At 46.9% G+C, this 23,462-nt stretch overlaps 8 non-coding genes across 8 annotated transcripts; 6 read left to right on the top strand and 2 right to left on the bottom strand.

Moving 5' to 3' along the window:
* The first annotated feature begins 4,671 nt into the window (after nt 1-4,671).
* On the top strand, nt 4,672-4,778 carry LOC144764965 (U6 spliceosomal RNA). Its single transcript, XR_013596986.1, has one exon. It is a non-coding gene; the product is annotated as a U6 spliceosomal RNA (small nuclear RNA).
* A 1,008-nt stretch (nt 4,779-5,786) lies between these two features.
* On the bottom strand, nt 5,787-5,859 carry TRNAR-ACG (transfer RNA arginine (anticodon ACG)). Its single transcript has one exon. It is a non-coding gene; the product is annotated as a tRNA-Arg (tRNA).
* Nucleotides 5,860-6,567: 708 nt separating this feature from the next.
* On the top strand, nt 6,568-6,674 carry LOC144765100 (U6 spliceosomal RNA). Its single transcript, XR_013597114.1, has one exon. It is a non-coding gene; the product is annotated as a U6 spliceosomal RNA (small nuclear RNA).
* Nucleotides 6,675-7,683: 1,009 nt separating this feature from the next.
* On the bottom strand, nt 7,684-7,756 carry TRNAR-ACG (transfer RNA arginine (anticodon ACG)). The gene has a single exon. It is a non-coding gene; the product is annotated as a tRNA-Arg (tRNA).
* Nucleotides 7,757-8,464: 708 nt separating this feature from the next.
* On the top strand, nt 8,465-8,571 carry LOC144765030 (U6 spliceosomal RNA). The gene has a single exon (XR_013597047.1). It is a non-coding gene; the product is annotated as a U6 spliceosomal RNA (small nuclear RNA).
* Nucleotides 8,572-18,666: 10,095 nt separating this feature from the next.
* LOC144765336 (U6 spliceosomal RNA) lies at nt 18,667-18,773 on the top strand. The gene has a single exon (XR_013597337.1). It is a non-coding gene; the product is annotated as a U6 spliceosomal RNA (small nuclear RNA).
* A 1,802-nt stretch (nt 18,774-20,575) lies between these two features.
* LOC144765171 (U6 spliceosomal RNA) lies at nt 20,576-20,682 on the top strand. The gene has a single exon (XR_013597180.1). It is a non-coding gene; the product is annotated as a U6 spliceosomal RNA (small nuclear RNA).
* A 1,758-nt stretch (nt 20,683-22,440) lies between these two features.
* LOC144765342 (U6 spliceosomal RNA) lies at nt 22,441-22,547 on the top strand. Its single transcript, XR_013597343.1, has one exon. It is a non-coding gene; the product is annotated as a U6 spliceosomal RNA (small nuclear RNA).
* The last annotated feature ends 915 nt before the right edge of the window (nt 22,548-23,462 follow it).

Below are 23,462 nucleotides of genomic sequence, written 5' to 3'. Positions count from 1 at the left end.
AAATTTGGAATGAACTTAGCATAGAACTCGATAAGGCCTAAAAAAGCCACTAGTTGTTCCTTTGATGTAGGTACAGGAGCATTTATAATACTTTCAACATGATTTTTCTTCGGTTTGATTCCCATCCCACTAATAGTGTGACCTAGGTACTCCACCTCTTTTTGCCTAAATTTGCATTTGTCAAGACGAAGAGTAAGCCCTTTTTCCGATAATGCAGCAATCACACATTCCAAATTATTGTCATGTTCTATGTCATCTTTTCCGTACACTAAAATGTCGTCTTGAAACGCTATAGCACCATTCAACCCCTCCAAAGTATCTCTCATAAGTCTCTGGAACACTGAGGCAGCACTCGCCAACCCAAAAGGCATACGACAAAATCTATATAAACCCTCTGGTGTAATAAATGCAGTGATGTTTTTAGATTCATCAGCAAGTACAACCTGATGGTAAGCACTGGCAAGATCGATACATGAAAAAACTTGTGCACCAGCCAATGTTGAAACCATCTCATGAAGATTTGGTAAAGGATGCGAATCCACCCAGATGGCACCATTAACACTGCGGAGGTCAATGCATAACCTAAGTTCACCAGAAGACTTAACCGAAATTACAATAGGTGAAACCCAGGGTGAAGATTCTATTGGTTCAATGATATTTTTCTCACATAGGTCTTTCAACATTTCTTTAAGTTTGATCCTATAAGACAGGGGAACATTTCTTACTCTATGTCTCACAGGTGTAGCATTCTCGTTTAATTTGATGACATGTTCAAAACCTTTATAACGACCTAACGTGTCACTAAAAACATTAGGATAAGATTTACGTAACTTCTCTACTAGTAAGAGATTACTGTCAGGGGTACTTGACTCAGCCAATGGTTGCACAACATAAACAGGAGGATCAGCTCTAGGATCAATTTTCATCCCCAATTGGTGTTGGTGTGGCCAACTTAAAAGTGATAATCCAGATCTTGACACATAAATTTTCCCAGATGTATGTCGGTCAGCAAATTGTATGTTCGCAATAAAATATCCTACTAAATCAATCTTATGTCCTGTGTAACCACCAGGAGATACATCTGATACAACCAACTTCCTATTGTGGAATTTTTCCCTAAAAACATTCAAAGAAATAATGGTAAACCATGCACAAGAGTCCACAAAAATTTCCAACTCAATGCCATCAATAGTAATTACGCAAGATGGAAATTTTGTGCATTCCCCATCCTCACACACATTGATAACAGTGTTTACTTGAAATGTTCCTACATCATCCGAAAGATAATTTCCACAACATTCATGTATACAATTCATCTTCCCAGGTAATGACCTACAGTATCTTGTGAAATGACCTTTCTTGTTGCATTTAGCACATGTTTTCCCTAAAGCTGGACAATTTTTACTATTAGCTAAGTGTCCATCGCTTCCACACCTAAAACATAGTAATTTGGAATCCCTTCTTTCAGGTTTTTGATTCCTGAACTTATTTTCATTTCTATATGAAAATTCACTCCTGGGTGAATTTTCACTCCTGGGTGAGAAACTTCTCTTTGACTTATCATGATCTTTAGATATGCTAAAAACATCACTTTTGTCATTTCCTCTAATCTCCTTGACAAACTTCTCTGAGTGTTCTATCGACTTTGCAATATCTATAGCATTGTTAAGGGACATATCAGATGTTGTCCAAAGTCGTTCTTGTACCTTCTTGTTATTAGTCCTCATCAGAATCTGATCTCTCAAAACTTGTTCATATGATATATGTTCAAAGTCGCACGTAACAGCTAAGGATCTTAAAGCAGAAACAAAATCTTCTACAGGTTCATCTGTACGTTGTTTACGTGAATAAAAGATAAACCTCTCCATGACAATATTCTTTTTTTTACCATACCTTAAACTTAGCTGTAACGAAGCGTACTCATACACATTTATGTTCCCTGGATTTACTAAAACTGGTAATGTTTTAAATTCTTTTAAGGCTATGCCCCCCAAACAATGTTTTAAAAGAGACAATTTCCTCTCTGGCTCACATTCACCCTCCTCCAACACATCTACATATGCTAGAAATACAGGTTCCCAAATCTCCCAAGCAAAGGGTGGTTCACCAGGAGATGACAGAAATGATGGGGGAGGAACAATGCCAGCCATAATGATTAATAAGGTTTAAACTTATACTGTACAGTAACTGCAAGGAAATAAAATAAGAGAAAAAAAAAATTATATAATGGAAGCAAAAAAAAAAATATGTCAGAATGTCAAAATGTCAGAGCACGCAGTGTGCGTGTCACTGAAGACCTTCCCAAGCAGTATGATATTCCTTACTCGCGTTGTAAATATACTAAAAGTTTAGGTCGCGTGGCAGCCTTCATGTTGCGCAGAGAAAGTAATACTGAAGCTCCGAAACTGGCCTCTCAAATCTCTAATGCTCTTACGTGATGGAAACGTAATGACGGGAGACACAGTACTTCAAATGCCCCAGCGCGTGATGACGCGAGAGAAGGAACGTTTGTTCAACCCCTTCACACTCCGGCGCGGGCTTTCGGACGTCGGCTCCAACGCAACACGGAATGTTCACGAGTCGACAAGCAAATTTCGAAAAATGCTACTTGAAGTAAGTACAGAGTACTTCCAATCCTTTGATTTAAAGTGCCGGTTCCGTTTTAAATTCCAGCGTTATAGTAAAATATATTTCCAATCCTTTGATTTAAGGTGCCGGTTCCGTTTTAAATTCCAGCGTTATGATAAAATTCACTTTCAGCTTCCCATTAAAGTTAAAACAGCTCCTGGGTAATCCTTTTTAAACCCAACGAACTTTGCAGCAGGATCAAACTTTGAAGAAATTCCTTATTCTTCAATCGCAGGTCACGAATCCCGCCCGTCGCCAGTGTAGGAAGCGTCAGAAACCGGAAATAATGCTCAAAAGATGAGTTAAAGGTGGACGAGTTTTATTGACATCCTCTCGTCTAAAAGTACAAGCTAGTAATGCCCAACAGTTCTCACTTCCCCAACTCCCCACATTCCAGCTCTTTAAATCACAACATAGCAACCCCTAGAACACGAGCTTGTCACGAGCTATAAACAACATAGCGCTCGTGACAACTCACTGAAACCTATGTACATACCCAACAAGTTTCTTAAATAGTCTGCATTAACATAATCAGTTCCCGGTCTGTGTGGGGCTGAGCTTGCGAATGTCAGTTGTCACCCACTTGGATCCACGCTGCAGGAGCGACGACAATCCCAAACCTCAACCCCCACACAGACTGCAGTGCGTAATACATATGCCTCCACGCACTACCGTCTGAGCCAGGGGAGAGGAAAGGGTAAAGAAAAGAAAGAAAAGGGAGGGATAAGACTCCTATGGACTTGATACGTCTCCAGTTCCCCTTATCTCGGAGGTGAAGGTAATGTACGCCTCCCACCCTGCAGAAAAGACAAAAAAGACAAGGATAATGAAACTCACCCCACGACCCCCTCCTCTCTCTCTCTGCGCATGCCAGAACAAGATTTTACAACAACCCCTTCCTACCTGATGAGGAATTCCACATTCCTTAACTGGAAACTTCTCCACCTTGAATGACGTCCACTTTGTCTTAGGCGATAGGAATCCCAAAAATAAATGAGGAATATTTGGCAAAAGTAAATAAAGAAGGGGAAAAAGTCACTGAACCGACAGAAAAAACCCCTTCATTATTCCCGAAAAACGAGTGGCCACCCAACACGCCAAACAAAAATACCAACAAGCCGCTTGTCCGTGAAAAACACCTCAATAGCACAACACGAGGTGGATAGACTCCACAATAATCCCGGAAGGATTCTCCCAGCGAGTTACTCACAACTGCACGCAGCCGCGTACAGACAAAGATGAAATTCCAGGTGAGTTGAAATCCCTCCCCGGATCAAACACTACGTAGTCCCGTATAAAGGTCCCAATCCAAAAACAGACGTCCTGTCCTCGCAGCAGAAACGAAGCCTCGTTCTGCTATTCAGAACTGTCCAGAGATAAATCTCCAACCCGGTAGCAGCAAAACTCTCCTCAAGGGCGAAGAAGCAAAGGAGACCCAAACAGACTTGACAACGTGACCGGTAGCGAAACCAAGCAGAGAGTAACCGGTCTGTCTCCCTTTTACACAGTCACGTGATGAATGGAAAGGAGGGGAGGGACCAATGCACACGCAGAGAGAGAGGACTAAGGGCCAAATCCTGCCTATATCCCAACAGTGAACTCCTTAGTAATTAGGCTGATACAACAAAAAGGGGTTTAATATTACAATACAGGTTAAAATTCAGACACCTTGTCGTAGCTCACCTTGTCCGGGGACCCAGGCATGCTGCCTTTCCACTCTCAGAGCACTTCACCTAACCTACTGTGCAGCTGTTTCACCTTTAATATCACTGTTCCACAGGCAGCGTGATGTCACAATGCTCCTTGTCTGTAGCCCAAACCATGAGCCTTTGCAACCCTGACATAATGTACATACTTACGGTGTGTGAAGTCTTGGACCACAAATGCAGTGAAGAATAATAGATTGCTACTCTTCAGACATTTTTGCCCATTGGTTCAGATTTGAATGCTTACTGGCCATCTGAGCATCTTTGCCAGGCCACCCTATGTCTAGAGACTGTAGATTTAGAGAGTTTATAAACATTGTCAGTTCATCAATAAAGTGTGCTCGCTTCGGCAGCACATATACTAAAATTGGAACGATACAGAGAAGATTAGCATGGCCCCTGCGCAAGGATGACACGCAAATTCGTGAAGCGTTCCATATTTTAAACAGTTTTTAGGAGAGAAATCTTTTTTGTTTTCAAGACTAATTAAAATAATAAAGCAGGTTCCAGTCCTGTGTCATGTAATATGTATTTTTCAATTAGTCTCTCCTCAACATTTTTAATGTATTTGCCTTGCAGTAAAAAAGGTGCGCTCTAGGTCCAACTGCATTTAGCAAGGAAGCCTGCAGGACTTCTGGGACTTTTCTTTCTCTTTTTCAGCCTCCCTGTCATTATTCTTCACCACCCCTAAATCTATACTGCTACCAGTGATGAGTTGCTTTCTGGGAAGCAGGACAAAGAGAAGGGCAGGGCCTATGCAAATGATGGCCTCAGGGATGTCTGGGAGTCCCTTTCAGCAGTACTGTTAAAATCTGCCTTGCAACCAGATTGGTCGGTTAAGCTGAAAAACACCATGCCAGATTGGGCACCAGGTCTCTAGGCGCTTGGAAGACATATTGGGTCTACATCCCTCAGTTTCTGAGGTCCAAGAAATGTTCACCCTCCACCCTAATAGAGAGGTCTTGGCCGATTGTGGCTGAGAGGTGAAGAAGGTAGCAGGGCAAGATGCTCATGGTTCTTCTATAATAATGGACCAACTTTCTCTCTCTCCTTAGTTGTGCTTCTGCCTGGCTACTGGGGCTACCAGTTGTAAGCCTGCAGCCCACAAGGAGCTGGTTTGTTCCTCTCACACATCTAAATGGGTAATCATTCAATTGCACACACCTGCCTGCGTCCACAGACCCTTGCACACACACTTTTGTCAACAGGCTTTTTTGTAGTTAAGAGAAACAGGGACCCATGTTGAAATACAAAAGCAGCACACCACGTGACGACCATCACATAGAGTCCAGCAGCAAATGGGAAACGTTTAACTAGCCGTGGTCCTATTACTGCAGCTCTACCGTGGAACATCTGCTGGATGAGTCCTCCTGGAGAATATTGAACCTACAACAAGTCTGAGGTAAATAAGATTCCACAGGAATATAATGAAACAGGGACCTACAACTCTTCCGAGCCAGATAGGAGTCGAACCTACAATCTTCTGATCCGTAGTCAGACGTGTTATCCATTGCACCACTGGCCCTATGTAGACATACCCATCCTTTTGTCCTTAAGAGGGCTAGAAAGTGTGTGTGTTTGAAGGCACAAGGAAACCCATCTGACCTCCTGAAAGTCTTTTCTGTGAGGGTTTCCTAAGTTGTACAAAGGACTTTAGGAGAAGGAAGGACCTAAAATCTAGGCGAAATGGTTCTAGATCCAAGGAAATCTTTTAGATCAGGCTCAGTTTCTTAAATAGTCTACATTAACATAATCAGGTCCAGGTCTGTGTGGGGCTGAGCTTGTGAACTCCTTAGTAATTAGGCGGATACAACAAAAAGGGGTTTAATATTACAATACAGGTGAAAATTCAGACACCTAGTTGTAGGCTCAACTTGTCCAGGGAGCCAAGCATGCTGCCTTTCCACTCTCAGAGCACTTCACCTAACCTACTGTGCAGCTGTTTCACATTTAATATCACTGTTCCACAGGCAGCGTGATGTCACAATGCTCCTTGTCTGTAGCCCAAACCATGAGCCTTTGCAACCCTGACATAATCTACATACTTACGGTGTGTGAAGTCTTGGACCACAAATGCAGTGAAGAATAATAGAGTGCTACTCTTCAGACATTTTTGCCCATTGGCTCAGATTTGAATGCTTACTGGCCATCTGAGCATCTCTGCCAGGCCACCCTATGTCTAGAGACTGTAGATTTAGAGAGTTTATAAACATTGTCAGTTCATCAATAAAGTGTGCTCGCTTCGGCAGCACATATACTAAAATTGGAACGATACAGAGAAGATTAGCATGGCCCCTGCGCAAGGATGACACGCAAATTCGTGAAGCGTTTCATATTTTAAACAGTTTTAGGAGAGAAATCTTCTTTGTTTTCAAGACTAATTAAAATAATAAAGCAGGTTCCAGTCCTGTGTCATGTAATATGTATTTTTCAATTAGTCTCTCCTCAACATTTTTAACGTATTTGCCTTGCAGTAAAGAAGGTGCGCTCTATGTCCAGCTGCATTTAGCAAGGAAGCCTGCAGGACTTCTGGGACTTTTCTTTCTCTTTTTCAGCCTCCCTGTCATTATTCTTCACCACCCCTATATCTATACTGCTACCAGAGATGAGTTGCTTTGTGGGAAGCAGGACAAAGAGAAGGGCAGGGCCTATGCAAATGATGGCCTCAGGGATGTCTGGGAGTCCCTTTTCAGCAGTACTGTTATAATCTGCCTTGCAACCAGATTGGTGGGGTAAGCTGAAAAACGCCATGCCAGATTGGGCACCAGGTCTCTAGGCGCTTGAAGGACATATTGGGTCTACATCCCTCAGTTTCTGAGGTCCAAGAAATGTTCACCCTCCACCCTAATAGAGAGGTCTTTGCCGATCGTGGCTGAGAGGGGAAGAAGGTAGCAGGGCAAGATGCTCATGGTGCTTCTCTGATTATGGACCAACTTCCTCTCTCTCCTTAGCTGTGTTTCTGCCTGGCTACTGGGGCTACCAGTTGTAAACATGCAGCCCACAAGGAGCTGGTTTGTCCCTCTCACACATGTAAATGGGTAATCATTCAATTGCACACACCTGCCTGCGTCCACAGACCCTTGCACACACACTTTTGTCAACAAGCTTTTTTTGTAGTTAAGAGAATCAGGGACCCATGTTGAAATACAAAAGCAGCACACCACGTGACGGCCATCACATAGAGTCCTGCAGCAAATGGGAAATGTTTAACTAGCCGTGGTCCTATTACTGCAGCTCTACCGTGGAACATCTGCTGGATGAGTCCTCCTGGAGAATATTGAACCGACAACATGTCTGAGGTAAATAAGATTCCACAGGAATATAATGAAACAGGGACCTACAACTCTTCCGAGCCAGATAGGAGTCGAACCTACAATCTTCTGATCCGTAGTCAGACGCGTTATCCATTGCACCACTGGCCCTATGTAGACATACCCATCCTTTTGTCCTTAAGAGGGCTAGAAAGTGTGTGTGTGTGAAGGCACAAGGAAACCCATCTGACCTCCTGAAAGTCTTTTCTGTGAGGGTTTCCTAAGTTGTACAAAGGACTTTAGGAGAAGGAAGGACCTAAAATCTAGGCGAAATGGTTCTAGATCCAAGGAAATCTTTTAGATCAGGCTCAGTTTCTTAAATAGTCTGCATTAACATAATCAGGTCCAGGTCTGTGTGGGGCTGAGCTTGTGAACTCCTTAGTAATTAGGCGGATACAACAAAAAGGGGTTTAATATTACAATACAGGTGAAAATTCAGACACCTTGTCGTAGGCTCACCTTGTCCGGGGACCCAGGCATGCTGCCTTTCCACTCTCAGAGCACTTCACCTAACCTACTGTGCAGCTGTTTCACCTTTAATATCACTGTTCCACAGGCAGCGTGATGTCACAATGCTCCTTGTCTGTAGCCCAAACCATGAGCCTTTGCAACCCTGACATAATCTACATACTTACGGTGTGTGAAGTCTTGGACCACAAATGCAGTGAAGAATAATAGAGTGCTACTCTTCAGACATTTTTGCCCATTGGCTCAGATTTGAATGCTTACTGGCCATCTGAGCATCTCTGCCAGGCCACCCTATGTCTAGAGACTGTAGATTTAGAGAGTTTATAAACATTGTCAGTTCATCAATAAAGTGTGCTCGCTTCGGCAGCACATATACTAAAATTGGAACGATACAGAGAAGATTAGCATGGCCCCTGCGCAAGGATGACACACAAATTCGTGAAGCGTTCCATATTTTAAACAGTTTTAGGAGAGAAATCTTCTTTGTTTTCAAGACTAATTAAAATAATAAAGCAGGTTCCAGTCCTGTGTCATGTAATATGTATTTTTCAATTAGTCTCTCCTCAACATTTTTAATGTATTTGCCTTGCAGTAAAGAAGGTGCGCTCTATGTCCAGCTGCATTTAGAAAGGAAGCCTGCACGACTTCTGGGACTTTTCTCTCTCTTTTTCAGCCTCCCTGTCATTATTCTTCACCACCCCTATATCTATACTGCTACCAGAGATGAGTTGCTTTGTGGGAAGCAGGACAAAGAGAAGGGCAGGGCCTAGGCAAATGATGGCCTCAGGGATGTCTGGGAGTCCCTTTTCAGCAGTACTGTTATAATCTGCCTTGCAACCAGATTGGTGGGGTAAGCTGAAAAACACCATGCCAGATTGGGCACCAGGTCTCTAGGCGCTTGAAGGACATATTGGGTCTACATCCCTCAGTTTCTGAGGTCCAAGAAATGTTCACCCTCCACCCTAATAGAGAGGTCTTGGCCGATCGTGGCTGAGAGGGGAAGAAGGTAGCAGGGCAAGATGCTCATGGTTCTTCTATAATAATGGACCAACTGGGAGGAGGAGCTTCGCGCGCACCCAAGATGGTCGCGTGAGCACAGGGCTCCCGGACCCTCGCCACCTCCATCGACTATCCTGCAATTTATCCTGATTCGGATGACGGGTGTTTATTGGCACAGTTCTACTGCTCATTTATTTGTTTCAGCGAACTTTTTTGGACTTCGGGGTCCAGAGCTACAGACTGTCGCAGTTTTCTGGCCTGCTCCAGGGTGACGCCCCGCGCTATCTTGTCTCGCTTGCCGTCCAGTAAGTGAACAACAACGGACTGCCAGACTTGCGTGGGCAGGCGACAGCTTTCGGTTTCGATTCCTGTCCGGAGCTCAACCGGACTTTGTTGGCTCCGTGGACGGCCGGACGCTCCTACACCCTTGGTCTCTCCGCTCCTACTGCCGATCTGTAGCGGCTTCCAGATCTGAGACTGGCACCACCTTCGCCCTTTTGGTCCTACATTTGCCTCCGCAGTCACCATTTTTACCCGTCAACAGGCGACCCGTACGGGTCCAGGATCCAAGATGGCCACCAAGCCTGAGAGTGGGAAGCGTGGGCCTAAACCGGGCGTTCGAGGGAGTGCTCTGCAAACAAACATTATGGACCGGTACACTCTAGCTAAGGGATCGCCGGGAGCGGTCGCTAAACCCTCGACGACAATGCTGGAGGACTCGTCGATCGAAGACGAGCCCTCGCTGCGAGATCTCATGGGTGCCATCACCGGTATGAAGGCCTCATTGGGGCAACAATATGAGGCCTTGACTCTCAAACTGGATACGGTGGCGATTGATGTCAATCTGATCAGGGCGGACTTGGCGAAGACAAACGAAAAGGTCAAATCCCTGGATCTTAAAACCTCTAGCCTGGTCACCGATGTCTCTGACTTACAGGCTGAAGTCGGGAATCTGAGGAAAGCCAATGATTACTACTCTGGACGCCTAGAGGACTATGAAAGCCGTGCCAGGCGCAATAACATCCGCCTGATTGGGGTCCCGGAATCATCGACCGCTGCCTCGACGGACCTATTGGTGGAAGACCTGGTGCTGAATCACTTGGCGCCCAAGGGTCTCAGCAAGTTCTTCGCTGTAGAACGTGCACATAGGATCCCCGGCGGCACACCTAAATCGGGTGCGAACCCCTGACCCATCATTGCGAGGATCTTTCATTTCCGGGACAGAGACGCTATCCTGCAGGCTTCGCGGCAGTCTGGTCCCATTGCCTTTGAGAACTCTACTGTCAGCTTCTATCCGGACTTTACACAACAGGTTCAGAAACAGAGGCTGGGGTTCCAAGGGGTCAAGAAGAGACTCCGGGAAAGGTCTATGAAGTATGCCATGCTCTTTCCGGCCCGTCTGCGGGTGGTACATAGGGATCGTGCTTTTTTCTTCGACCATCCTGGGGTCGTGAGTGACTGGCTTGACACGCTGCCTACGGATCCTGAACCTTTTGAGGACTCTGGCAAGTCGGATCGGGCGGAAGGTGGCCCGACAGAGCAGGAGTAGCTGTTGACTTTGACCCCGTACCCTTCCTGTGGCTTTGAACTGTGCTATGTTTTGTTCTTAATGTTTGCAAGTAATAGTCTTTTTGGGGGTGGGTGGGGGGTGAACGGGTCCTTTCTCCTCCTGGGTTTTCTTTTCGTAGACTAGTTGGGTGGTTGGGCGACAGGCACACTGCAAGTTTATGGGGCTCTTTGGTCTTCAGCAGGGGTGTGGGGTGGGGGGTATAGTTGTTTTGACATTGTTGGGGGAACTGGGTTGTTTGTTTGAATTTTCTTGTTACTTGCAAGGCGAAGGAAGGGCGCACTCCTGTTTTTTGCGGTCGCTTTGGGTGTGGGGCGGGGGAGGGGCTGAACACGGGGATGGGGGGTAGGGGACTTCGGTTATTGTGTTGGAACGTGAACGGGTTGGGGGATGGCATTAAGAGGAGGGTGGTATTGCAATTGCTGAGACGTTTGACTCCAGATGTCGTTTTACTGCAGGAGACTCATTTGCTCGGCAACAAGTGCTACGCTTTGAATAGGCGTGGTTATCGCCTTGTGGCGCACTCGGGTTTCACTTCGGGCTCTAGGGGGGTGGGCATTCTGGTTCGGACCTCCCTCCCCTTGGCCATAGATGATGTCATTCTGGATGATATGGGACGATACGCCGCCATTGTGGGGCGCTGGGAGGGGAAGGTTCTTATTTTGATTTCTGTGTACGTGCCCCCGGGCCTCCAGGCCACCACATTTGCTGATCTCAGTGGACTTATCCTGGGTCTCCCCGAGGGTCTGCTTTTGGTTGGGGGTGACTTTAATGCAGTGGTCTCGGGGATGCGTGATCGTCACCCTCCCAGGGAACTGCCGAAGGCCCAGACTTGGTTGAGTGACTTCCTGGAGACGCTGGGGCTCACTGATTGCTGGCGGTTGCTTCACCCAGGACAGTTGCAATATACCTATCATTCTGGTGCTCATGGTAGTCTCTCGAGGTTGGACCACGTATTACTGCCCTCGGCCCATGCATCCCTCATACGGGAAGTTAAACATCTGGCACGGGGCATCTCGGACCATTCTCCTCTTTGGCTGGTGGTTGATGCACGGCAGGGTTCGGCGGGCCGAGTGGCTCCGATCAACCCCTGGTATTTGAAGGACCCCAGGGTCAGGGGTGAGCTGGTTAAAGCACACGATTGTTATTTTGAGGAAAATGTGGGCTCTGTTTCCTCCCCTAGTTTACTTTGGGAAGCTTACAAGACGGTCATTCGTGGCCAGGCCCTCTCACTGATTGGTAGCGTGAAGTTGGCCAACCGTGCTGAGATGGTTCGACTTGAGGGGGAGGTCACGGCCCTGGAGGAGCGCTTGGAATCTGGGGTTACCGCTGAGGGGTTGCATCTACTGGAGTTGAAGCAACATGAATACAGAGCTCTGGTCACTGAAGCTGCTAAGGAAATGGGGAGGGAACAGCAGGGACGCTTGTATGATGTGGGTGATAAGGCTGGGAAACTGCTTGCTTGGTTGGATAAGAGGGAGAATGCAAGTCGTGTCGTCCCTATGATTGTTGCGGAGAATGGAGAGTGTTGTACAGACCCTGTTGATATTGTTGCATGTTTTGCCGATTATTTCCGCTAGGTGTACTCTCAGGTGTCTGATCGTTCAGAGCAGGACTCCTGCCTGCTATTGCGTGATATTGCACTTCCCTGATTGTCTGACATTGATAGAGATGCTCTGGATGCCCCGCCTACTGTGGACGAGATTGCCGCTGCTGTCCGTTCGGTCCGATCCGGCAAGGCCTCGGGCCCTAATGGGCTCCCCATTGAGCTATATAAACTGCGCCCGGATTCGCTAGCTCCTCATCTGCGCTCTATGTTTCTTGAGTCTTTGGAGGTGGGTTTTCTCCCGCCAGACCAGAGACTGGCCACTATTGTTGTCATTCACAAGGATGGTAAACCTCGGGATAGCTGTGCCTCTTTTCGGCCCATTTCGTTGATTAACGCGGAACCTAAAATCTTGGCCAGGTTGCTGGCGACACGTTTGGCGACCGTTATTGGGGAACTTATACCGCATCGTAATACGGCGCTTAACCTCCGAAGGTTGCATGGCGTCCTGGCACGGGCCGAGACGCTGCGTGAGCCCGCCATCTTGGCGTCCTTAGACGCTATGATGGCGTTTGACACAATAGAATGGCCGTATTTGTGGGCGGTTCTTGCTAAGTTTGGTTCGGTTCAGAGTTCGTTCGGTGGGTCAAATTGCTTTACGCCGGTCCCATGGCTCAGGTAGTGGTCAATGGTCGGGTCTCTGCGCCCTTTGCTCTGAGCAGAGGGACGCGACAGGGCTGTCCCTTGTCCCCCTTGTTGTTTGCTCTCGCCTTGGAACCGCTGGCGGCCTGGTTGAGGTGGGAACCATCCCTGAAGGGCATTAGGTGGAACTCGGGGTTTGAAGACCGTGTATCCCTCTACGCTGATGATATTCTGCTCTATCTTACATCACCCCGTAAATCCCTCATTGTACTGTTTGATGTCTTAGCGTCCTTCCGCAAAAACTCGGGTCTTGTCATCAACTGGTTGAAGTCCTGTATATACGTCCTGTCGGGTGCCGCCCCCCTTCTGCCAAGTGGTTGCCCTCAGGCCCGGACTGGCAATTCCGGGCACCGGGCAATCCCCCGGTCGGCTGGATGGGGCGGGGGCCGGTTTTATGACAGGGGGGCCGGTTTTGTTGCAGGGGCCGATGTGGACCCTGAACTGACCGACCGTGACGGGTCAGAATCAGTTTAGTAGTCCGACTGTTGACAAACTACTTGTACTCTGTGCCTCTCCTTGTGAAATGATTTAATTTAGGCTATTATTATCATTTGTTTATTAAAAATCTACCTGGCAGTGGCTGCACTATGATGACGCGCGCATCGGGCCTGGTGAATGTGATCATGCGCATTGGGGCGCGCTGAGTCACGCAATAAAAACGTGCGCATGACTGGTGGTGAGGCGAGGTCGAGGAGGCAGGCATCGGAGAGCCAGAGAGACAACTGAAAAAGAGAGGCACCCCGACCCCGTAATTTAATTATTTCTGCCGCCCACAGGTGAGTCTCCTGAGTGTCTGCCCAGTTGTATGCATGAAATTCTCTGATTATGGCACTGTCTGGGGGCGTCAAAAGCAAACCGTTAGGCCCCGGCCCGGTTCTGCAGGCAGTGCAGTGGATTTGTGAGCAAGCTGGAGGCGGCGCGAGGTGGTGATGGCTGGCCTGGCTCTAGGCAGGCTATGAGGTCGGAGCGTCCGGGTAATAAATCATTTGTGGCCTGAGGCCTACCATTTATTTGGGAGAAGCAGTTATGACGCACTTTTCGCCGATCTTAACTTTGGTGCATCAGCATCATCACAGTGGTGTAACCTTCACATGTATTATCCCTCATAGTCCGAGTGCACCCGCACCATTGAGTGTCATTGACGTCACAGAACACTTGTAAAGCAGCAGCAGCGCACCCGGGATTTTAATTACTAATGCTGGCGCTGCTAGTGATGTAGTGCAGTGGGTGTGAATGACGTGCTACTGGCAGCAGAAGCAGACTGGTGTACATGCAGTGTGACGTGGTGGAGATCTGTGAATCACAGATCCACCACGTCACATGCATGCACATCAGCCTGCTTCTGTGAGCTACTGTTGCCTCGATGCCTCATCCTCCTGCTTTGCCCTGAAACTCCACTAACTCATCTCCTGGCCTTCAATCAGCCAAAACGTCGTCACATAGAGGAGCTGTTCCCCCTCCCTCCCTGCACCATTTGTGTGACCCTTTTACAGTAGGACCACAGGGCAGCCAGTAGGCCTCTACAAACCCATGATCTCTGAGGGCTTTGGGGAACTGTTTGCACAGCTCGGAGGGGGGCTGAGCAAAGACGCCTCCCAGGTGAGGTCAGTCATTGGGCAAGCACGCGCGTTCAGAGTTACTTCTGAAAAGTGATAGATTACCCAACAAGTAATCAGACATGCAGCACCGATTACGGGAAGTGCCTTGTGTAAATGACTGATAACATTAGCATTGAATTTACACGAATAGGTGCAGGTTCGAGGGTCAGTAAAGAAAATCCTTTTAGCACATAAATGGCATTCCAATGAGCTGATTGGCCTGTGTGTGACAAATAGGAAGGAACTGCCCATCACAAGCAATAGAAATTAAAACAATCCCCTTAGAAACCTACAAAACATATCGCCCCATTACAATGGAGCATATCAATTAAGTGAAGGTATCCCACGTGTGGCGTATTTATGTAGCCCTAATATCACCTGGTTCATATTTTATGCACAATGTGGCATCAAAATGTGACAGACGATTTTTCAAGATTCCAAGGTCCATGCATGAGCGGCTTACCCAGCCCAGATGTTTGCTTTGCGTTATAAGATCCAGTGTAGTTTTTGAATAAAAAGGGCTTATAGGCCCAGAATGCAATGCCTGTGAAACTTGAGTCCTATGGAGGTACGAGGGCAGGGCCTGCACTAGAAAGGGAGGGAATGGAGTTTAGGGTGGAGGGGTTGTTAGTGGTGATCTCACAGCTAAGATTGCCACCTACATGCATGACATTGAACTGTTTGCAGCCCTGGGCATTTAACTACAAAGCATTGGTATTAAGCATGTTAGTCTATCTAGTTCAATTAGAGAAAATGAAGACTGCAACACCCAGAATGCATTACATTTTCACATGAAAGCCCAGTATTGGAATCTTTGTGATGTCATGGGGAGAGGTCACCATGCTAACTGCTAAAGACGTGAGCCCCCCAGAGGGTACTTTTGAACTCAAGAGATGCAGCAGGAATAATTTTGATGATGATGGCTTCCTCGCCTGTTTTGGTTTCCACACAGGACCACACTTCACCAGTTAAGACAATTGAATATGTAATGAAAAATGTGCTGTAAAATGCACCATTTTGGTCTGTCGTTTTCCAAAATTTCTTCCCCAAATCCCCCTAGTAGTGGTTGGGCTCGTTGGCTGCGCTCGCTCGCCACGCGCAGGACGGGGGCTGGCCTGGCAATATTTGCCAGGGCTGCTTTCAGTTCCCAGTCCGGCCCTGGTTGTCCTATCGCGATTGTGAAAGATGGCTTTAAATACCTGGGCATTTTTATCACGCTGAGCCCTGCACTGCGGTTTGACCGTAACTTACTGCCCCCTCTTCAGCGCCTTCGGGCGAATGTGGTCGCTTGGGGGAAACTTCCTCTCTCTCCCCTGGGTAGAGCGGCATTGTTTAAGATGATGTCACTGCCCCGCTTCCTCTACGCTTTGCAAAACACACTTGACGTCGTCCCGGCTACATACTTCCGTGAGGTTGAAAGTTTACAGAGGCAACTGGTGTGGGGGGGTAGGCCCCGGATCGCCATTGCTAAATTGTCGCTCCCGTGGTACGACGGTGGAATTGCTTTACCTGATATCCGTCGCTATTATTGGGCGTCTCAACTGGGGGCGATAAATCATTGCATGTATGGCCCTTTGCCGAATCCGGCCTTCGAGATGGACAAATGGTTGTTACCGGGGGGTGACTTCAATAGAGCCCTCTACTCGAAACTCACCCCTCGCAACGTGACGGGCCCCACCAGGACTGCCGTCCAGGTGTGGCGACATGCTTCCATGGCGCTTGGGTGGACTGGTAGATTGACTCGTGCCACCCCCCTGTACGCATCTGATAGACTTGGCTCACTTTGGCAGTTCCGGGGGTTTGATAGGTGGGACTTGATTGGTATCAGCAGGATTGATGATGTCTGGACTAAGGGGAGAATGAAGACGTTCGAGGACTTGAAAACCGAGTACGCTTTGAGCGATCGTGAATTTTTTCGCTATGCGCAGGTCCGCCACGCGGTGCTCTCGGTCTTCCCTTCGGGTGTGGAGATACCGGAGTCGTCCCCGCTTGAAGATAGGGTACTGGACGGACATGTTCCTGATAGTACGATTTCGCTTATTTATAAAAAATTAATCAACTCCAGGTCTGATCTCCTGATTCGCCTTAGAGAGGTCTGGACTGGTGATGGGCTGGAGCTGGACGATGAGGACTGGCAGGCGGCGATCTCCTCCCCTAAAGAGGTGGCCATCCAGGCGCGCCTTAGATTTGTGCAACTTAAAATCCTGCATAGAGTGTATGTCACTGGTCCCCGTTTGGTACACATGGGCTTCTCTGTGGATGGTTTGTGTCGGCGTGGATGCGGTCTCCTGGGCACCTTTTTACATATCATTTGGGAGTGCCCTGAGATAGTGCGATTCTGGTCCCGTGTGCACGAGGTGATGAGTGAGGTTACGGGGGTGCGATCGATGCCGGAAGCTAGGAGATGCCTGCTGAATGTATGGGAACCGAATGATTACTCCGTGTCGCAGCTTCGGTGGGTGACCTTGGGCAATATGATTGCCAAAAGAGACATTGCGCAACTGTGGGGCGCTCAGGGCCCGCCCGGGATTCGGAAATGGAAACAAAACATGGACTGGTGCATGTTCAGAGAAAAAACTGTATATATTTCTCGAGGTACCCCCCGAAAATGGGGGAAGATATGGACTCAATGGAACACTTACCGTGGTGATATATGTGCCCCTCCTCTTCCTGACCCAGATGTAGCACCCACGTCCCCGTAACCCGAGGGTTCCTTCACATGCTATTGTATACTGGTTGCAATTTGTCTCTTCTGCCCCCCCCCCCTTGTGTGATTCTTTCTCGATGGAACAAATGCTTATGGTATTGCCCTTCCCGCTCCGCCACCGTGTACTGCAACGTTGTATATACTGATGTCTCTTTTTCCTCTCTCCTTGCAAGTTGTTTGTGTTTGTGTTATAAAATCAATAAAAAGTTTCAACAAAAAAAAATAATAATGGACCAACTTTCTCTCTCTCCTTAGCTGTGCTTCTGCCTGGCTACTGGGGCTACCAGTTGTAAGCCTGCAGCCCACAAGGAGCTGGTTTGTCCCTCTCACACATGGAAATGGGTAAGCATTCAATTGCACACACCTGCCTGCGTCCACAGACCCTTGCACACACACTTTTGTCAACAAGCTTTTTTTGTAGTTAAGAGAATCAGGGACCCATGTTGAAATACAAAAGCAGCACACCACGTGACGGCCATCACATAGAGTCCAGCAGCAAATGGGAAACGTTTAACTAGCCGTGGTCCTATTACTGCAGCTCTACCGTGGAACATCTGCTGGATGAGTCCTCCTGGAGAATATTGAACCTACAACAAGTCTGAGGTAAATAAGATTCCACAGGAATATAATGAAACAGGGACCTACAACTCTTCCGAGCCAGATAGCAGTCGAACCTACAATCTTCTGATCCGTAGTCAGACGCGTTATCCATTGCGCCACTGGCCCTATGTAGACATACCCATCCTTTTGTCCTTAAGAGGGCTAGAAAGTGTGTGTGTGTGAAGGCACAAGGAAACCCATCTGACCTCCTGAAAGTCTTTTCTGTGAGGGTTTCCTAAGTTGTACAAAGGACTTTAGGAGAAGGAAAGACCTAAAATCTAGGCGAAATGGTTCTAGATCCAAGGAAATCTTTTAGATCAGGCTCAGTTTCTTAAATAGTCTACATTAACATAATCAGGTCCAGGTCTGTGTGGGGCTGAGCTTGTGAACTCCTTAGTAATTAGGCGGATACAACAAAAAGGGGTTTAATATTACAATACAGGTTAAAATTCAGACACCTTGTCGTAGGCTCACCTTGTCCGGGGACCCAGGCATGCTGCCTTTCCACTCTCAGAGCACTTCACCTAACCTACTGTGCAGCTGTTTCACCTTTAATATCACTGTTCCACAGGCTGCGCGATGTCACAATGCTCCTTGTCTGTAGCCCAAACCATGAGCCTTTGCAACCCTGACATAATCTACATACTTACGGTGTGTGAAGTCTTGGACCACAAATGCAGTGAAGAATAATAGATTGCTACTCTTCAGACATGTTTGCCCATTGGGTCAGATTTGAATGCTTACTGGCCATCTGAGCATCTCTGCCAGCCCACCCTATGTCTAGAGACTGTAGATTTAGAGAGTTTATAAACATTGTCAGTTCATCAATAAAGTGTGCTCGCTTCGGCAGCACATATACTAAAATTGGAATGATACAGAGAAGATTAGCATGGCCCATGCGCAAGGATGACACGCAAATTCATGAAGCGTTCGCTATTTTAAACAGTTTTTAGGAGAGAAATCTTTTTTGTTTTCAAGACTAATTAAAATGATAAAGCAGGTTCCAGTCCTGTGTCATGTAATATGTATTTTTCAATTAGTCTCTCCTCAACATTTTTAATGTATTTGCCTTGCAGTAAAAAAGGTGCGCTCTATGTCCAGCTGCATTTAGCAAGGAAGCCTGCAGGACTTCTGGGACTTTTCTTTCTCTTTTTCAGCCTCCCTGTCATTATTCTTCACCACCCCTAAATCTATACTGCTACCAGTGATGAGTTGCTTTGTGGGAAGCAGGACAAAGAGAAGGGCAGGGCCTATGCAAATGATGGCCTCAGGGATGTCTGGGAGTCCCTTTCACAGTACTGTTAAAATCTGCCTTGCAACCAGATTGGTCGGGTAAGCTGAAAAACACCATGCCAGATTGGGCACCAGGTCTCTAGGCGCTTGGAAGACATATTGGGTCTACATCCCTCAGTTTCTGAGGTCCAAGAAATGTTCACCCTCCACCCTAATAGAGAGGTCTTTGCCGATCGTGGCCAATCGTGGCTGAGAGGGGAAAAAGGTAGCAGGGCAAGATGCTCATGGTTCTGCTTTAATAATCGACCAACTTCCTCTCTCTCCTTAGCTGTGCTTCTGCCTGGCTACTGGGGCTACCAGTTGTAAGCCTGCAGCCCACAAGGAGCTGGTTTGTCCCTCTCACACATGTAAATTGGTAAGCATTCAATTGCACACACCTGCCTGCGTCCACAGACCCTTGCACACACACTTTTGTCATCAAGCTTTTTTTGTAGTTAAGAGAATCAGGGACCCATGTTGAAATACAAAAGCAGCACACCACGTGACGGCCATCACATAGAGTCCAGCAGCAAATGGGAAACGTTTAACTAGCCGTGGTCCTATTACTGCAGCTCTACCGTGGAACATCTGCTGGATGAGTCCTCCTGGAGAATATTGAACCTACAACAAGTCTGAGGTAAATAAGAATTCCACAGGAATATAATGAAACAGGGACCTACAACTCTTCCAAGCCAGATAGGAGTCGAACCTACAATCTTCTGATCCGTGGTCAGACGCGTTATCCATTGCGCCACTGGCCCTATGTATACATACCCATCCTTTTGTCCTTAAGAGGGCTAGAAAGTGTGTGTGTGTGTGAAGGCACAAGGAAACCCATCTGACCTCCTGAAAGTCTGTTCTCTGAGGGTTTCCTAAGTTGTACAAAGGACTTTAGGAGAAGGAAGGACCTAATATCTAGGCGAAATGGTCCTAGATCCAAGGAAATCTTTTAGATCAGGCTCAGTTTCTTAAATAGTCTGCATTAACATAATCAGTTCCCGGTCTGTGTGGGGCTGAGCTTGTGAACTCCTTAGTAATTAGGCAGATACAACAAAAAGGGGTTTAATATTACAATACAGGTTAAAATTCAGACACCTTGTCGTAGGGTCAACTTGTCCGGGGACCCAGGCATGCTGCCTTTCCACTCTCAGAGCACTTCACCTAACCTACTGTGCAGCTGTTTCACCTTTAATATCACTGTTCCACAGGCAGCGTGATGTCACAATGCTCCTTGTCTGTAGCCCAAACCATGAGCCTTTGCAACCCTGACATAATGTACATACTTACGGTGTGTGAAGTCTTGGACCACAAATGCAGTGAAGAATAATAGATTGCTACTCTTCAGACATTTTTGCCCATTGGTTCAGATTTGAATGCTTACTGGCCATCTGAGCATCTCTGCCAGGCCACCCTATGTCTAGAGACTGTAGATTTAGAGAGTTTATAAACATTGTCAGTTCATCAATAAAGTGTGCTAGCTTCGGCAGCACATATACTAAAATTGGAACGATACAGAGAAGATTAGCATGGCCCCTGCGCAAGGATGACATGCAAATTCGTGAAGCGTTCCATATTTTAAACAGTTTTTAGGAGAGAAATCTTTTTTGTTTTCAAGACTAATTAAAATAATAAAGCAGGTTCCAGTCCTGTGTCATGTAATATGTATTTTTCAATTAGTCTCTCCTCAACATTTTTAATGTATTTGCCTTGCAGTAAAAAAGGTGCGCTCTATGTCCAGCTGCATTTAGCAAGGAAGCCTGCAGGACTTCTGGGACTTTTCTTTCTCTTTTTCTTTGTCATTATTCTTCACCACCCCTAAATCTGTACTGCCACCAGTGATGAGTTGTTTTGTGGGAAGCAGGACAAAGAGAAGGGCAGGGCCTATGCAAATGATGGCTGGGAGTCCCTTTCAGCAGTACTGTTAAAATCTGCCTTGCAACCAGATTGGTCGGGTAAGCTGAAAAACACCATGCCAGATTGGGCACAGGTCTCTAGGCGCTTGGAAGACATATTGGGTCTACATCCCTCAGTTTCTGAGCTCCAAGAAATGTTCACCCTCCACCCTAATAGAGAGGTATTGGCCGATCGTGGCTGAGAGGGAAAGAAGGTAGCAGGGCAAGATGCTCATGGTTCTGCTTTAATAATGGACCAACTTCCTCTCTCTACTTAGCTGTGCTTCTGCCTGGCTACTGGGGCTACCAGTTGTAAGCCTGCAGCCCACAAGGAGCTGGTTTGTCCCTCTCACACTGTAAATGGGTAAGCATTCAATTGCACACACCTGCCTGCGTCCACAGACCCTTGCACACACACTTTTGTCAACAAGCTTTCTTTGTAGTTAAGAGAATCAGGGACCCATGTTGAAATACAAAAGCAGCACACCACGTGACGGCCATCACATAGAGTCCAGCAGCAAATGGGAAACGTTTAACTAGCCGTGGTCCTATTACTGCAGCTCTACCGTAGAACATCTGCTGGATGAGTCCTCCTGGAGAATATTGAACCTACAACAAGTCTGAGGTAAATAGGAATATAATGAAACAGGGACCTACAACTCTTCCGAGCCAGATAGGAGTCGAACCTACAATCTTCTGATCCGTAGTCAGACGTGTTATCCGTTGCGCCACTGGCCCTATGTAGACATACCCATCCTTTTGTCCTTAAGAGGGCTAGAAAGTGTGTGTGTGAAGGCACAAGGAAACCCATCTGACCTCCTGAAAGTCTGTTCTGTGAGGGTTTCCTAAGTTGTACAAAGGACTTTAGGAGAAGGAAGGACCTAAAATCTAGGCGAAATGGTCCTAGATCCAAGGAAATCTTTTAGATCAGGCTCAGTTTCTTAACTAGTCTGCATTAACATAATCAGTTCCCGGTCTGTGTGGGGCTGAGCTTGTGAACTCCTTAGTAATTAGGCGGATACAACAAAAAGGGGTTTAATATTACAATACAGGTTAAAATTCAGACACCTTGTCGTAGGCTCACCTTGTCCGGGGACCCAGGCATGCTGCCTTTCCACTCTCAGAGCACTTCACCTAACCTACTGTGCAGCTGTTTCACCTTTAATATCACTGTTCCACAGGCAGCGTGATGTCACAATGCTCCTTGTCTGTAGCCCAAACCATGAGCCTTTGCAACCCTGACATAATCTACATACTTACGGTGTGTGAAGTCTTGGACCACAAATGCAGTGAAGAATAATAGATTGCTACTCTTCAGACATGTTTGCCCATTGGGTCAGATTTGAATGCTTACTGGCCATCTGAACATCTCTGCCAGGCCACCCTATGTCTAGAGACTGTAGATTTAGAGAGTTTATAAACATTGTCAGTTCATCAATAAAGTGTGGTCGCTTCGGCAGCACATATACTAAAATTGGAACGATACAGAGAAGATTAGCATGGCCCATGCGCAAGGATGACATGCAAATTCGTGAAGCGTTCCATATTTTAAACAGTTTTTCGGAGAGAAATTTTTTTTGTTTTCAAGACTAATTAAAATATTAAAGCAGGTTCCAGTCCTGTGTCATGTAATATGTATTTTTCAATTAGTCTCTCCTCAACATTTTTAATGTATTTGCCTTGCAGTAAAAAAGGTGCGCTCTATGTCCAGCTGCATTTAGCAAGGAAGCCTGCAGGACTTCTGGGACTTTTCTTTCTCTTTTTCAGCCTCCCTGTCATTATTCTTCACCACCCCTAAATCTATACTGCTACCAGTGATGAGTTGCTTTGTGGAAAGCAGGACAAAGAGAAGGGCAGGGCCTATGCAAATGATGGCCTCAGGGATGTCTGGGAGTCCCTTTCAGCAGTACTGTTAAAATCTGCCTTGCAACCAGATTGGTTGGGTAAGCTGAAAAACACCATGCCAGATTGGGCACCAGGTCTCTAGGCGCTTGGAAGACATATTGGGTCTACATCCCTCAGTTTCTGAGCTCCAAGAAATGTTCACCCTCCACCCTAATAGAGAGGTCTTGGCCGATCGTGGCTGAGAGGGGAAGAAGGTAGCAGGGCAAGATGCTCATGGTTCTTCTATAATAATGGACCAACTGGGAGGAGGAGCTTCGCGCGCACCCAAGATGGTCGCGTGAGCACAGGGCTCCCGGACCCTCGCCACCTCCATCGACTATCCTGCAATTTATCCTGATTCGGACGACGGGTGTTTATTGGCACAGTTCTACTGCTCATTTATTTGTTTCAGCGAACTTTTTTGGACTTCGGGGTCCAGAGCTACAGACTCTCGCAGTTTTCTGGCCTGCTCCAGGGTGACGCCCCGCGCTATCTTGTCTCGCTTGCCGTCCAGTAAGTGAACAACAACGGACTGCCAGACTTGTGTGGGCAGGCGACAGCTTTCGGTTTCGATTCCTGTCC

The sequence above is a fragment of the Lissotriton helveticus genome, chromosome 6 (assembly GCF_964261635.1).
Source record: "Lissotriton helveticus chromosome 6, aLisHel1.1, whole genome shotgun sequence".
In the NCBI taxonomy this organism is placed as follows: Eukaryota; Metazoa; Chordata; class Amphibia; order Caudata; family Salamandridae; genus Lissotriton; species Lissotriton helveticus.
The sequence above is the reverse complement of the archived record's forward strand: the minus strand, read 5'-3'. Positions and strand labels throughout refer to the sequence as shown.